This window comes from Schistocerca piceifrons, chromosome 1, assembly GCF_021461385.2.
Source record: "Schistocerca piceifrons isolate TAMUIC-IGC-003096 chromosome 1, iqSchPice1.1, whole genome shotgun sequence".
Taxonomy (NCBI): domain Eukaryota; kingdom Metazoa; phylum Arthropoda; class Insecta; order Orthoptera; family Acrididae; genus Schistocerca; species Schistocerca piceifrons.
This window is the reverse complement of record NC_060138.1, coordinates 1,203,552,988-1,203,567,522: the sequence shown is the minus strand read 5'-3', so window position 1 is coordinate 1,203,567,522 and position 14,535 is coordinate 1,203,552,988. Positions and strand designations below refer to the sequence as shown.

The following is a 14,535-nucleotide window of genomic DNA, read 5'->3' as shown; positions in this document are numbered from 1 at the left end:
CCCCGCCTCAGCCAGTACGCTGCTGCTCTATATCTGATTGTTATGTCAATAGGATATGTGAAGTACAGCACAGTTTTTACCGCTGGCTCTGCCCGCAGATCATGTCCATCTCTAAATGAATTTGTTGCAAGGAGGGGGGGGGGGGAGGTGGGCGGCACAAACCATATCCCATACTTGAAGTAGGTTTGATGTCCATGATACTACACGGAGGTGCAGAGGTTGAGTACTGAAGGAAAAGATAGAGGCTGGAATACATCCAACAAGTATGGCAGAGGAGAGGAATTCGTAATAGGTCGCATCAAAGCACTGAGAAAAAACTCTCAGTTGAAAGACGCGCATCAGTGGACGCCGGTGGTGTCAACATTGTCACGTTTTTTAGTTCCATATCTGAGGATGGCCTAATTCGTCCGAAACCAGTGGTAATAAGTAAATAAGGAACTGGACCTGCACTATTTTGTTCGTAGCATAAGAAGACAAGATGACTGTTGTCTCCCGCGCGTCTTTCTCCTCGGATGACTTTGCACCACTCGCCCCCCCCCCTCCCCCCCCCCCCCCCCCCCCCCCGTCACGCTGCCGTTCCTTTCGCCGACCCAGTACAAGAGAGCCGCCATTCTGTGCCGTTCCCTCGCCCGGCAGAGCTCTAGCGAGGAAAAACCTGCTGCGGGCAGAGCTCCCGTCCCGACTAGCGGGACAGACGACGTTTGCTCGCCTCGTCAGAGAAAGATGCTCTTGGCAACTACTGAAGCTCTTACAGCGACAGCACAGCTAGCGAGTGTCTCAGAGTGGCGGGGGAAACACCAACTTTTGGAGAAGTGTATGGTTCTGAAGGGAGAGCTCCCACCAGCCATATTCAGACAAGTGGACAACATGATGATGATGACGATGATGATGATGTTTGGTTTGTGAGGCGCTCAACTGCGCGGTCATCAGCGTCTGTACAAAGTTCCATTTTATACACAGTCCAGTCTAGCCACTGTCACGAATGGTGGTGATGAAATGATGAGGACAACACAAACACTCAATCTCCGGGCAGAGAAAATCCCCAACCCGGCCTGGAATCGAGCCCGGGACCCCGTGATCCAGAGGCAGCAACGCCAGCCACTAGACCACGAGCTGCGAAAATGTTGACAACATGGGAACCTCTCAACAGACTGCGCTCTGACGCCGCGCGATGTAAGAGGAGTGGGGCCTCGGTCAGCTTTCTGCCAGTGCGGTGCTGTCCAGACTAGCAGCCACCTAGTACAGCGATCTTCATCTCTAGCCCCGTGCACCATGGAGGTGTGATGAGGACAACACCGAATGCACTCGATGTGGCCGATTTCTGGTCAACCGACGTATAAACTGACGTCAACTATCGATTTCCTTTTGCTACTTACGTACTTTGCACTCCTGACACAATAACAAATAAATTAACCGGAGACGTAAAGCTCATCACTGCCAGTTCTGCATGTATCGTCGCACTGCCGGCAGTCACCAGCGACGGAAAGCAGTTGGCACGGCGCGGCACACCTGGCCTGCCCAGCAGGTCCTCTGACAAGCCGAACCCAAGTACCGACATCCTGTTTCATGTAACCTCGGAAGATTCGTACTCAGTAATTCAATAATACATAAATTATGTGAAACACTGTAAATCAAATTTTTACTTTTCCTGGATGTCATTAGACTGGTAACTTGCAGATGGACGGGGTGACCATTTGGTAATGCATATTGATGTCGGAACGCCTTTCTTGTTTATCCACATCGTCGTGCAATCTTGATTAATCCAGGCAACAGTTCAGTGCTTGCTCCAAGCTTACACAGTGTCCCGGGAATACGACAGAAACGCTTATTTGAAGAAAAAACCTTCATATGGAGATATTCCCTGTTCCGAATGGTTTCCGAAATGGAAAACTTTTAATGTAGATTTGCTTCCATTACTACTGTTCACTGAAGGCAACGGCCTCGCCGCAGTGGATACACCGGTTCCCGTGAGATCACCGAAGTTAAGCGCTGTCGGGCGTGGTCGGCACTTGGATGGGTGACCATCCAGGCCGCCATGCGCTGCTGCCATTTTTCGGGGTGCACTCAGCGTCGTGATGCCAACTGAGGAGCTACTCGACAGAATAGTAGCGGCTTCGGTCAAGAATACCATCATAACGGCCAGGAGAGCGGTGTGCTGACCCCACGCCCCTCCTATCCGCATTCTCCACTTAGGATGACACGGCGGTCGGATGGTCCCAGTAGGCCACTCGTTCACTGATGAAGCCACGTTTACACAGAATGGAATCGACCACGCACGAAATAATCGTCAATGTTAGCACGATAATCGACGCGCTACAATAACGATCAGTAACATGTCTATAGGTCAAAGCATATTAGAAGACCGAATAAAGGAGATAGAATTATTTACATTTTTTGGGAAATTCGTTTGTCGAGGACGTTCCTCTGCCCACACGGACTGCAGTGCACCTCCGGCACGACGGAGCCCCTACACACCAGATGTGCGAGAGAACATCTCAAATGCACAAATGCGAACGGTTGGATTGGTCGTGGCACTGCAATTAACTGACCACCGACACCGTCAGGCATTACGACAGTAGATTTTGGTTCGTGGGGTCGGATGAAGTCTGATGTGTACAAACGAATGGTGAACGCGCGAGATGAGCTGCTTGATCGCATCATGAACGCTGCTACGCTCGTTGCGGTATGTGCGCGAGCACTCAGCAAGCAGCAGAACGTGTTCTCCCACGGGTGCACAAATGCAGCGCAGTTGACTGTGGGTTATTCGAACATTTATTGAGAACTGCACAACAGCTTTAATGTAGGGTGTCCCATTCGTCCCGTTTTTCCCGGGACAGTCTCGTTTTTTACCAAAATGTCCCGCTGTCCCGAAAGTTTTTTTGGGGACGCTCAAATGTCCCGTTTTTTTATAATTCCGCTTGGATAGAGTATTTTACGCTACTGGTTGTTTGACTTGCTATTAACTGCGCAATTATTGACACTAGGAAGCGTGTGATGACTTTCAGCATACTCCAAACATGTACCGAACTGTCAAAAATCGCAAGTAATTTTAAACGCACCATAGGTTACGAATAACAACGAAGATTCTTCTCTTCTAAATCGATTCACTGAATCCGTCCTTTCGGTCCAGAGATACTCTACACCACTGATACTTGCTCTCTGGCTTTCGTCACCACACTGTTAATGTTTTGCACTGTCCAATCACTGTTTCATTACGCCAAAACGAAAGTGTAACTTTAACACCAATATAAAAAGCGAGTTTCCTTTTATCACTGGTAGCGGAGAAACTGTAGAATGTACGTTGTGCAGATCAAAATTTGCTATTGGCCATGGTGGAAGGTCTGACATTGTGAATCACATTAAGACGGAGAAACATCGCATGAGTGATCAAACGAAAAGAGCAAATAAATGCTTGAGTAACTACTATGTAAACTTAAAATCAGTAACAGAAATGGATAGGAAGTTGGCAGCACAAGAAGCTACGACTTTTCAATCCTAAATTCACATGTGAACACACAAAATGTAATGCAATCATTTCAAATGTTATTGCACCGTCTGCAGCTCAGCAGGTTTTAAATGAACTGAAAAGTGCTCGATTCATTTCTGTAATGACTGATACATCCAATCATCTGGATTTGAAGTTGTTTCCTCTCCTTATCAGGTATTTTCACCCTAATAATGGCATCACGGTGAAAGTGCTCGAATTGGTTAATTTAGCTGGAGAAACTTCGGATTTACTTCAGAATTGTGTGCTGGAGGTTTTAAAGAATATGATCTTGAGGGAAAGGTGATTGCAGACAACACTAACACCAATTTTGGTGGTAAGCAGAGGAAAGGAAAAAAACAATTTGTTCTATAAACTGCAACAGAACGCTGTGAATAATATAGTAGGTGTCGGCTGTCCAGCACATGTGGTGCACAATTCCTTACATTGGCTCAGATTGCCTACCCATCGACTGCCAATTAATTGTAAACAAAATCTACCAGCATTTCCACATATATACAGTAAGAGTTGAATCTCTGAAATCATTCTGTAAGTTTACTGAAACTGAATACAAAACTGTACTTGGGCACAGCAAGACCACGTGGCTATCTCTGCTACCAGCATTGGAAAGAACTGTAGAGATATTTCCTGCTTTGAAATCATATTTCATTTCCCTTGATAAGTGTCCTGTTATCCTTGAACAATTCTTTGATAACCCTGAGTCCTGTTCTTCTACATTTTCTTGTTAGGCAGCTAAAACATTTCTCCACAACAATTAAATGTATTGAGAAACAAGAAATCACAATAGGGAAGTTTATCAAGAAATAAACAAATTATTGGGCAAATTACAATGTAGAAAATCTGAAAGATTTCTCACATCCTTTGTACATGAGACTCTAAGAAAGCTGGAAGAAGAGAGTGAAACTACTGTGGAACAATTTCATATTTATGCTGACATCTTCTATATTAAAGGATGGTGTTGACCACTTCTCAGACCTTTTAAAGCGTTTGACTGCGTTAATACAGAAAAGGAGCAGCTACAGTGGAAGGATATGCAGGACTGTTGTGTTTTTGTTATAAGTAGTGTACCAAATTTTCCTGTTGATGAAGACGAACTGTTCGATGAATTTTCATGTGCACAAAAATTCATAAAAAGTGAAGAAGGAGACAAAGAAAGTGTTAGTGCAACGTGGTGTAAAATATTTGCTTATTTCAAAAGTAAAAACATTAACATGAAAAACGCGATTCCTTTGGTGGAGTTTTGTCTGGCAGTTCCTGGGTCAAATGTTGCTGTGCAACGTGTGTTTCCGTTAGTTAACTCTTTGTGGTCAGGTGAAAAAGACAGAATGAAAGTTGAAACAGTGAGGGCCTTGCTCATTGTCAAAACACACTTTAATGGTGTATCGTATACTTACTTTTATGATACAATTTCAAACGGAAATGCACTTCTTGATAAAGTACATAAAAGTGAAAAGTACGGTGATAGTGTGGCAGAATAATTGAAAAAAGTGATTTGGGATCTTCTGAGCGTACGTTGTAAAGGTAAACTTGTATGTGTATTAAATTTAGTCAATACAATATTTATGTCCCGTTTTTTTCTTCATTGTCACAGGTTTTTTTTCTAATTTGTTTTCAATGTCCCCTTTTTCAATGAAAATGAAATGGACACCCTACTTTAATGTCACCTGTACGATAGTGCTTAAAGATCAATGTGCTAAAAATAAATGTTCTTCAATTGATAGTAATACGCTTGTTGTGATGTTGCTGTTGTACATTTTTGTGCCGGCCGCTATGGCCGAGCGATTCTAGGCGCATCAGTCCGGAACCGCGCTGCTGCTACCGTCGCAGGTTCGAATCCTGCCTGGGGCATGGATGTGTGTGCTGTCCTCGGGTTAGTTAGGTTTAAGTAATTCTACGTCTAGGGGATTTATGACCTCAAATGTTAAGTCCCTTAATGCATTCTGACACTTGTGTCTGTGTAAACTTGACAATGTATCGAATAATACAGAAAATGAATAACATTGTACATTAAATGTGTTCCTGCCATATCCCTGAATAGTGACCATTTCTCCGGTGACACTTTACAGGTGTGAAGCAAGCAATCACATGTTACGTGGATTAATCAAGGTTGCCATGGCGATGTGTATCAACATGAAAGGTCTTACGGCAATGAACATACACGAGTGTACTACTAAACAGCTACGGTCGCCTGATCACCCTGTCCTAGATGCATGTTTCCAATCTAGCTGTTTCCGAGGGCAATAAAAATCTGATTTTCAGGGTTCCATATAATTGTTGACCAAATTTAGAAATTTAAAATGTTGTCATGGTCTAATCATTGAGAAATATAATCTAGAATAAACGTTTGACACTGTAAGTTAAATATTGAAGATAGGAGCTCTGTACATGCATTGAAGCAGCGTAATTCGTGATGCGCAAATTACTCAGACATTATTCATCCAGTATTTGAGAACGACAGCGCTTAGCACTCGTAACAAACTTTACACATATTTTCAAACCTTTCTGAAACTCTTTCCCGGTGACAGCTCCCCACAAAATAATGAAATGAAAAAAAATTGTTTATTACCTTTTCCCTATCCATGTTGTAAAACATCAACATCAGGCATGAAGTTTCAATTTATTAATTCTTTACTACGAACTATATCCGCCACACATTTTGCAAATATTATCCACTTATACCACTAAACGCACCTGCATAATTATATGATTGTATGACTCTTAGTTTAGGAGACACGTCACACAGGTGGCGGTTCGACCCTTCAAAGAATAGTGTGTGCGGAGGGCGTTCTGCAAACAGCAGAATAGTCTAAGTTCGACACGGTAATTAAACATATCGTTTAGCAAAGACTTACGAATACTTAAGCTAGCAAAAAGCATTCCATCCTCAAAGCGGAGGAAAAGAGTTAATTCATATCGCTCGTTAGGTTTCGATGGTTATAATAGACGCATTACAAAATGAATATTTTCTGGTGTTTATAAAGGCGCTGTAGGGATGGGACTCGCATTGTCGTTTTCTGAAAGTGCAGAACGCTGTAGAATATCGTCTGGAAAGCTGTCTTCAGTGGAACTGCGGACCATAGCTCCCCACAGCGGCGGCACGGCAGCCGGCCAGGCAAGTGTGGGATGTCTCCTACAACGTAGGCAACCTCCCGACATCCGTGCATCGGCGCCGTCTTCCCGGCGGGGCCAGCTGCTTCTTTTGCCTCTTTAAAACCTAATACTTCTTTCTGTGTAGATGTGCAAGTACACTACTGGCCATTAAAATTGCTACACCAAGAAGAAATGCAGATGATAAACGGGTATTCATTGGACAAATATATTACACTAGAACCGACATGTGATTGCATTTTCACGCAATTTGGGTGCATAGATCCTGAGAAATCAGTACCCAGAACAACCACCTCTGGCTGTAATAACGGCCTTTATACGCCTGGGCATTTAGTCAAACAGAGCTTGGATGGCGTGTACAGGTACAGCTGCCCAAGCACCTTCAACACGATACCACAGTTCATCAAGAGTAGTGACTGGCCTATTGTGACGAGCCAGTTGCTCGGCTACCATTGACCAGACGTTATCAATTGGTGAGAGATCTGGAGAATGTGCTGGCCAGGGCAGCAGTCGAACATTTTCTGTATCCAGAAAGGCCCGTACAGGAACTGCAACATGCGGTCGTGCATTATCCTGCTGAAATGTAGGCTCTCGCAGGGATCGAATGAAGGGTAGAGCAGCGGGTCGTAACACATCTGAAATGTAACGTCCACTGTTCAATGTGCCGTCAATGCGAACAAGAGGTGACCGAGACGTGTAACCAATGCCAACCCATACCATCACACAGGGTGATACGTCAGTATGGTGATAACGAATACACGTTTCCAATGTGCGTTCGCCGCGATGTCGCCAAACACGGATGCGACCATCATGATGCTGTAAACGGAACCTGGATTCATCCGAAAAAATGACGTTTTGCCATTCGTGGGCCCAGGTTCGTCGTTGAGTACACCATCGCAGGCGCTCCTGTCTGTGATGCAGCGTCAAGGGTAACCGCAACCACGGTCTCCGAGCTGATAGTCCGTGCTGCTGCAAACGTCATCGAACTGTTCGTGCAGATAGTTGTTGCCTTGCAAACGTCCCCATCTGTTGACTCAGGGATCGCGACGCGGCTGCACGATCCGTTACAGCCTTGCGGATAACATGCCTGTCATTTCGACTGCTAGTGATACGAGGCCGTTGGGATCCAGCACGGCGTTCCCTATTACCCTCCTGAACCCACCGGTTCCATATTCTGCTAACAGTCATTGGATCTCGACCAACGCGAGCACGCAATGTCGCGATACTATAAACCGCAATCGGGATGGGCTACAATCTGACCTTTATCAAAGTCGGAAACGTGATGGTACGCATTTCTCCTCCTTACACGAGGCATTATGGTGTCCGAGCGGTTCTAGGCTCTTCATTCCGGAATCGCGCGACTGCTACTGTCGCAGGTTCGAATCCTGCCTCGGGCATCGATGTGTGTGATGTCCTTAGGTTAGTTAGGTTTAAGTAGTTCTGAGTTCTAGGGGACTGATGACCTCAGAAGTTAAGTCCCATAGTGCTCAGATCCATTTGAACCATTTTTTACACGAGGCATCACAACAACGTTTCACCAGGCAACGCCGGTCAACTGCTGTTTGTGTATGAGAAATCGGTTGGAAACTTTCCTCACGTCAGCACGTTGTAGGTGTCGCCACCGGCGCCAACCTTGTGTGAATGCTCTGAACAGCTAATCATTTGCATATGACAGCATCTTCTTCCTGTCGGTTAAATTTCGCGTCTGTAGTACGTCATCTTCGTGGTGTGGCAATTTTAATCGCCAGTAGTGTAAATGTACACTGCTGGCAAAAAAAGAAAAAACTGCAACACCCTCACGGACTGTGTTCAGTGGCACCAGGATGTAATGTGTGCGTACCGAGGGACTGAAGTGTTGGTGGTCCATCTGTCACGGGCATCGGCTGCCAGACTGCGCTCCGGCAGCCTGTCTGCGCACCCTCTGGTCAAACTCTGCAGGCAGTGACTGCGCTGAGTTTACAGGCGAGCGGTATTTCCAACATTCACGGTAGAGTGCAACCACGCCCCTCCTGTCGAACAGCTTCAGTCATTTGATTGCGGTCTCATTTTTGGTCTACGGATTGATACACATGTTGGACACAATGTATCGGTGGTATGTGACTGCTTTCCACAGGGGTCCCAGGAACATTCCAATATCTGTAGACCAAGTTCTCGACCCACTCGTAGTGCAGGGTGCCGAGCGAACACCAACCATTGAGCAAATCCGGGCACATGTTTCTCCTGGTGCTTAATCAGGGACCAATGGGAAACATCTGGTAGCAGCAGGATTAAGATCACGTGTGTCTCTGGGCAGTCTGACACTGATACAACGACACCGCCGAGTAAAAAGTCCAAATAAGGGAGAAATAGGGGACAGACTGTGGGGGTATGATAAGCGCGATGGGTTCAAATGGTTCAAATGGCTCTGAGCACTATGGGACTTAACTTCTGAGGTCATCAGTCCCCTACAACTCAGAACTACTGAAACCTAACTAACCTAAGGACATCGCATACATCCATGCCCGAGGCAGGATTCGAACCTGCGACCGTAGCGGTCGCGCGGTTCCAGATTGAAGCGCCTAGAACCGCTCGGCCACTTTGGCCGGCTGCGGGATGGGATCGCAATCATTAAAACAAAAGCGTTTCTCGGTGTGGCGAGATCTTTTCACGAAATTTCAATTCCGAGCTATACGAAAATATTTTATTGCCGCTAACCTACATAGGCAGATATCATCACCATAATAAAATAAGAGAATCCGGAGCTTTAAGAGAAAGATTTAAGTGGTCATTTTTCCCGCGCGCTGTTAGAGAGGCGAAAGGTAGAGAAGTAATCCGAAGGTGGTTCGAAGAATATCCTGCCAGGCACTTACGTGTGAATTGCAGAGTAGTCATGTAAGGCGCAGTTGTAGAAGCGTGGCCACACTGGTGTTTTGAAGGACTCGGCTGGAGGATGGAATGGCGCTCTGTGGCCTTTAGTGGTGGGAGTAGTTCTGACTGTACGTGAGCGATGGCCGTACACGTATATGGCGGAGAGCTGATGAGCTGCCTATTGCAGAACGCATTCGCCCACGACTCACACGTCCTATCCGAGGCTACAAGGTGCCGCGGGAAGATAAGTTACGACTCGCAGCCACACTTGGTGTTTCTGTAGTGTAAAGTAATCAGTGTCCGCTACGTTGGACAGGCTGTTATACGGATGCTACTGCTACGTCTTCGACAGGAAGGTGACGTGCTTCTTCAGCAGGATAGTGGGCGTCCACATACGGCTCCTGCGACGCGACGTGCTGTAGGTGGTGGACGACAACTGCCCTGGCGAGCAAACATCACCAAATCTCTCGCCAACTGAACTTACTCGTTCTCCAGGGCCTGCCATTACCGAAAAGGAACAAAAGACACAAGATGTTTGGGACAATCTATCGCCGAATGACAGTCTGCACCTTTACGATCATTTGTACTCGAGAATGCATTCCTCGCCGATGACATTGTAATTCTGTCAGAGACAGCAAAGGACTTGGAAGAGCAGTTGAACGGAATGGACAGTGTCTTGAAAGGAGGATATAAGATGAACATCGACAAAAGCAAAACGAGGATAATGGAATGTAGTCAAATTAAGTCGGATGATGCTGAGGGAATTAGATTAGGAAATGACACACTTAAAGTAGTAAAGGAGTTTTGCTATTTGGGGAGCTGTAGGCTGTCACTGGCAAGGAAAGCGTTTCTGAAGAAGAGAAATTTGTTAACATCGAGTATAGATTTAAGTGTCAGGAAGTTATTTCTGAAAGTATTCGTATGGAGTGTAGCCATGTATGGAAGTGAAACATGGACGATAAATAGTTTGGACAAGAAGAGAATAGAAGCTTTCGAAATGTGGTGCTACAGAAGAATGCTGAAGATAAGGGTAGATCACGTAACTAATGAGGAGGTATTGAATAGGATTGGGGGAAGAGAAGTTTGTGGCACAACTTGACCAGAAGAAGGGATCGGTTGGTAGGACATGTTCTGAGGCATCAAGGGATCACCAATTTAGTATTGTAGGGCAGCGTGGAGGGCAAAAATCGTAGAGGGAGACCAAGAGATGAATACACTAAGCAGATTCAGAAGGATGTAGGTTGCAGTAGGTACTGGGAGATGAAGAAGCTTGCACAGGATAGAGTAGCGTGGAGAGCTGCATCAAACCAGTCTCAGGACTGAAGACCACAACAACAACAACAACAATGCATTCCTGCGTTGCCGCCAGAGCACGGTACACAGCGTGTTGATGCGACCTCTACTGTCACACCTGTATCTCATTTGGTCTGAATTTCGTATCATGTACTCCTACAATGACGCGTCACCTCACTTGTCAATAAAACGACTATGTTCTTGAGGAAGTTGCATCTTTTTTCCCGGCAGCGGAGGTTCAAACGCGTTTCATGTCTTTTTTTACAGGTAATTTAACATAATACTACCCTGTCTTACGCAAAGAAGGACGTATATTTACTTGTCGCTAACGATGGTGCACTGCTTAGCCCAGCTGCTTGGCTATGCCAGATGCATGGCGCGTCTCGCGTCATGTTCTTTGGTTTGCGGCATCCAGTCATAAAAGTGCCACGAGAAATCGTTCTGGACTCGGCGTGGCGTGGACCCGGTTTCCAGTTGCCCCAGTTGCTCGTGAGTTACACGCCTTTTGTTCTGGCCTTGGTTCGGCCCGGTCATGCTGTCGCAGGTTGCCGTTTCACATCACGCCGCTACAAATCTGTTGGTGACATCGCTACATGCTACCGAGTTAAGCAACAGTTTGCAAATGTAATCGCCTTCTTTCACGTAGTACGAGTTTGTTATCCCACGTCGCGGCTAGGTACAGTATATATGTTGCCATTACTTGCCACTGAGACTGAAAAAGGACTTAGTTTCTTCATGGACGGCTCTGTGTCGCGTGCTCGTGGGGACCGGAGAATCCATAAATGCCGTTGTCATCCTTGCTCATGCTACATACTAAATCTCTATCTCATTCAGTAACAGTCAGTTAGTTTCTATTATAGCACTGTTCGTGTATCCTGTAAAATGATGAGCAAAAAATTATGAACACCCGTTTAGCATCTTGTATATCCGCCTTTGGAACGAGATACATCACTCATGCCGGCCGGGGAGGCCGAGCGGTTCTAGGCGCTTCAGTCTGGAGCCGCGCGACCGCTACGGTCGCAGGTTCGAATCCTGCCTCGGGTATGGATGTGTGTGATGTCCTTAGGTTAGTTAGATTTAAGTAGTTCTAAGTTCTAGGGGACTGATGACCACAGATGTTAAGTCCCATTGTGCTCAGAGCCACATCACTCATTCTGTGTATCAGTGATCCAATAGTTTCTTGGTACTTTGTGTAGGTCTGTGGCATTAGACGTCTACGCACTGGTCGTATAGTTCGCATAAATAACGAGCCGCTGATCTGCGTACGTGGTGATGGGCCAAATGGTGACCCAGGTGGGTTCCACAGGATTTACATCAGGCGATTTCGGTCGCCGAGACATCAACGTGAGTTCACTATACCGCTTTTCAAACCGCTGTAGCACGGTTCTGGTTCCGAGCCTTGGACAATCATCCAGCTGAAAAATGACATCTCCGTCGGGGAAGACATACAGCATGAAGGAATGCAGGTGGTTCGCAGCTGTCAGCGTATCTTCGATTACTACGACTGGTCCCATGCAAGCGCAGGAGAAAGTCTCCCATAGCATAATACTGCTCCCACCTGCCTGCGTCCGTGACGCACTGCACGTTTCGAGCCGCCGTTCACCTCGATGATGGTGTTTGTGGAGACGACCATCGATCTAGTGTAGCAAAAATGTGATTAAGCCGAAACGTTTCCGTTGATCGGCAGTCGAATCCCGATGCTCCCGTGCCAACTGCAATGGTAACTGAGATGACGCTGGGTCAACATGTGAAGACGTACAAGTGCTCTGTTGCGGGCCTCCGTGTTCAGCAAGGTACGGTGGACGGTGTGCTCCGAAATATTTTGCGTGCACCAGCGTTGTGCTCTTTCGGCAGAGATTCCACAGATCACCATCTATTCTGCTTTAGACAGCAGACAAGCCTCCGAACTCGACGTTATGTTAAGAGTCGTGTAAGCCCAAGCATTTAGCGCCTAGTGGTAGTTTCACTGTCCTTTTATCCCTTTCCATAGATGGTCACGACAGTAGCACGTGAACATTCGACCATCTTCGGCGTTTTCGAAATGGTTCAAATGGTTCTGAGCACTATGGGACTTAACATCTGAGGTCATTAGTGCCCTAGAACTTAGAACAACTTAAACCTAACTAACCTAAGGACATCACACACATCCATGCCCGAGGCAGGATTCGAATCTGCGATCGTAGCGGTCGCGCGGTTCCAGACTGAAGCCACAGTGATCGACGGCGTTTTCGAGATACTGGTTCACAGGCTCTGCGTAATAATAATAATGTGCCCTTTGTGAAAGTCGGTTATCTGAATGGATACCCCCATCTGCAGCCCACATTTTGGCCAGGGCGATCCCCCGTCCGTGTCTGCTCCGCTTGCATACTTTTGTTACCGTCCCACGTGCTGGCGGCGACACAGTCGATGTCGGCAGCGGTCGCTATGTTGCGGCTTATCAGTGTGTGGGCTCACGGTCTGCAGTAAGCCACGGAATGAGTGCATCCCGCGTTCAACTGTCCAGGCGAGCAGAAATATCTCGTACATTTCACAATGCAATGAGAATCATTTTTTATTACGTGATTGCTCAGCGTTCCGGGGCAAGTTACTTGTACAGCAGCCTGGTGGCAAATGCAGCAGCGCAGTTAGCACACAGTACAGATTAACTCTTACCAGTTCAGAGTAAACATTTTTTTTTTGTGTGCAGATCCCACAGTTTTTGGATTCAGTTATGGTACAGTCACTGCTGTGCAACACTCTAGTACAAGTGAGAACTATACAGAACGACAATGACATCGCCAGAATAATACGTAATCCCGAAGACTGGAACACAATAAATACCTTAGCCGATATTGTATCGAACACTCTGCACGGCGAAAACCCATATGGAAGGAGACGTAGACAAACACAAACAACACAACAAATCACATGGGAGAACACAAACACGACCAAAGATTCCGAAACCGAGGAAGGAACACTAAGTGAACATGACTCAGAAGGGATCAACATGTAAGGGACCAAAACCGACCGTACGTGACACTGCATGCCACAACACAGCCACAAACAACACAACAATCATAAAACAAATAAACACCAGCACCTCATACTAAGACTGTAATTGGGAGGAGAAGGCTGGAAGAACTTTTATTCCGAGACTCCTCCTCCCCAGTGACATCCTGCATGGTGTTTTAAAGTATTCTGCACAAACACAGTAATGTATTGCTCGTCTTATTGTGTGCAAACGGAAGTATATTATCTTCTCTATTCAAAGCTACAATCACTGACTTTCATATATCAGATATGTATTAAGTTATTTAAGGAATAAAGCATTCAAGTAGGAATGAACTATATTCTATTTCTATTAACAAGTTAGAAACATCAGTGTATTTGTCATGTAAAGCTAAAATTCATGTATTCCATGTATGAAGTGCACAATCAGCATTTAATCTGTATAATCTGTTGAAACATACATTAGCGCAAACCATTTCAGATGAAAATAGCTCGAGGTTGTACCGAGAGCTAATCTGAAATAGGTAGAAATAGGCCATTATTAACCAACATGCTACTTAGAGTGTATTACACATCCAAGTACAGCATATCACTTCACTCTACATACTACAAATTATTTCCACTGTGCCGACTGTGTTACTTTTTTTTATTTTTCTTTGACATTTGTATTATGTAAGTTAATTCTCATCAAGTAGGTAGTAACAAATTATATGGAACCACATTAACAATTGTTAAGCATTCAATTCGCTGTAACCTCAGAGAAATCTTTATATATTGTGTTCTTTATATAATTA

At 45.6% G+C, this 14,535-nt stretch overlaps 1 pseudogene; it reads left to right on the top strand.

Moving 5' to 3' along the window:
* Positions 1-1,931: 1,931 nt before the first annotated feature.
* On the top strand, positions 1,932-2,049 carry LOC124722713 (annotated as a pseudogene).
* Positions 2,050-14,535: the final 12,486 nt, after the last annotated feature.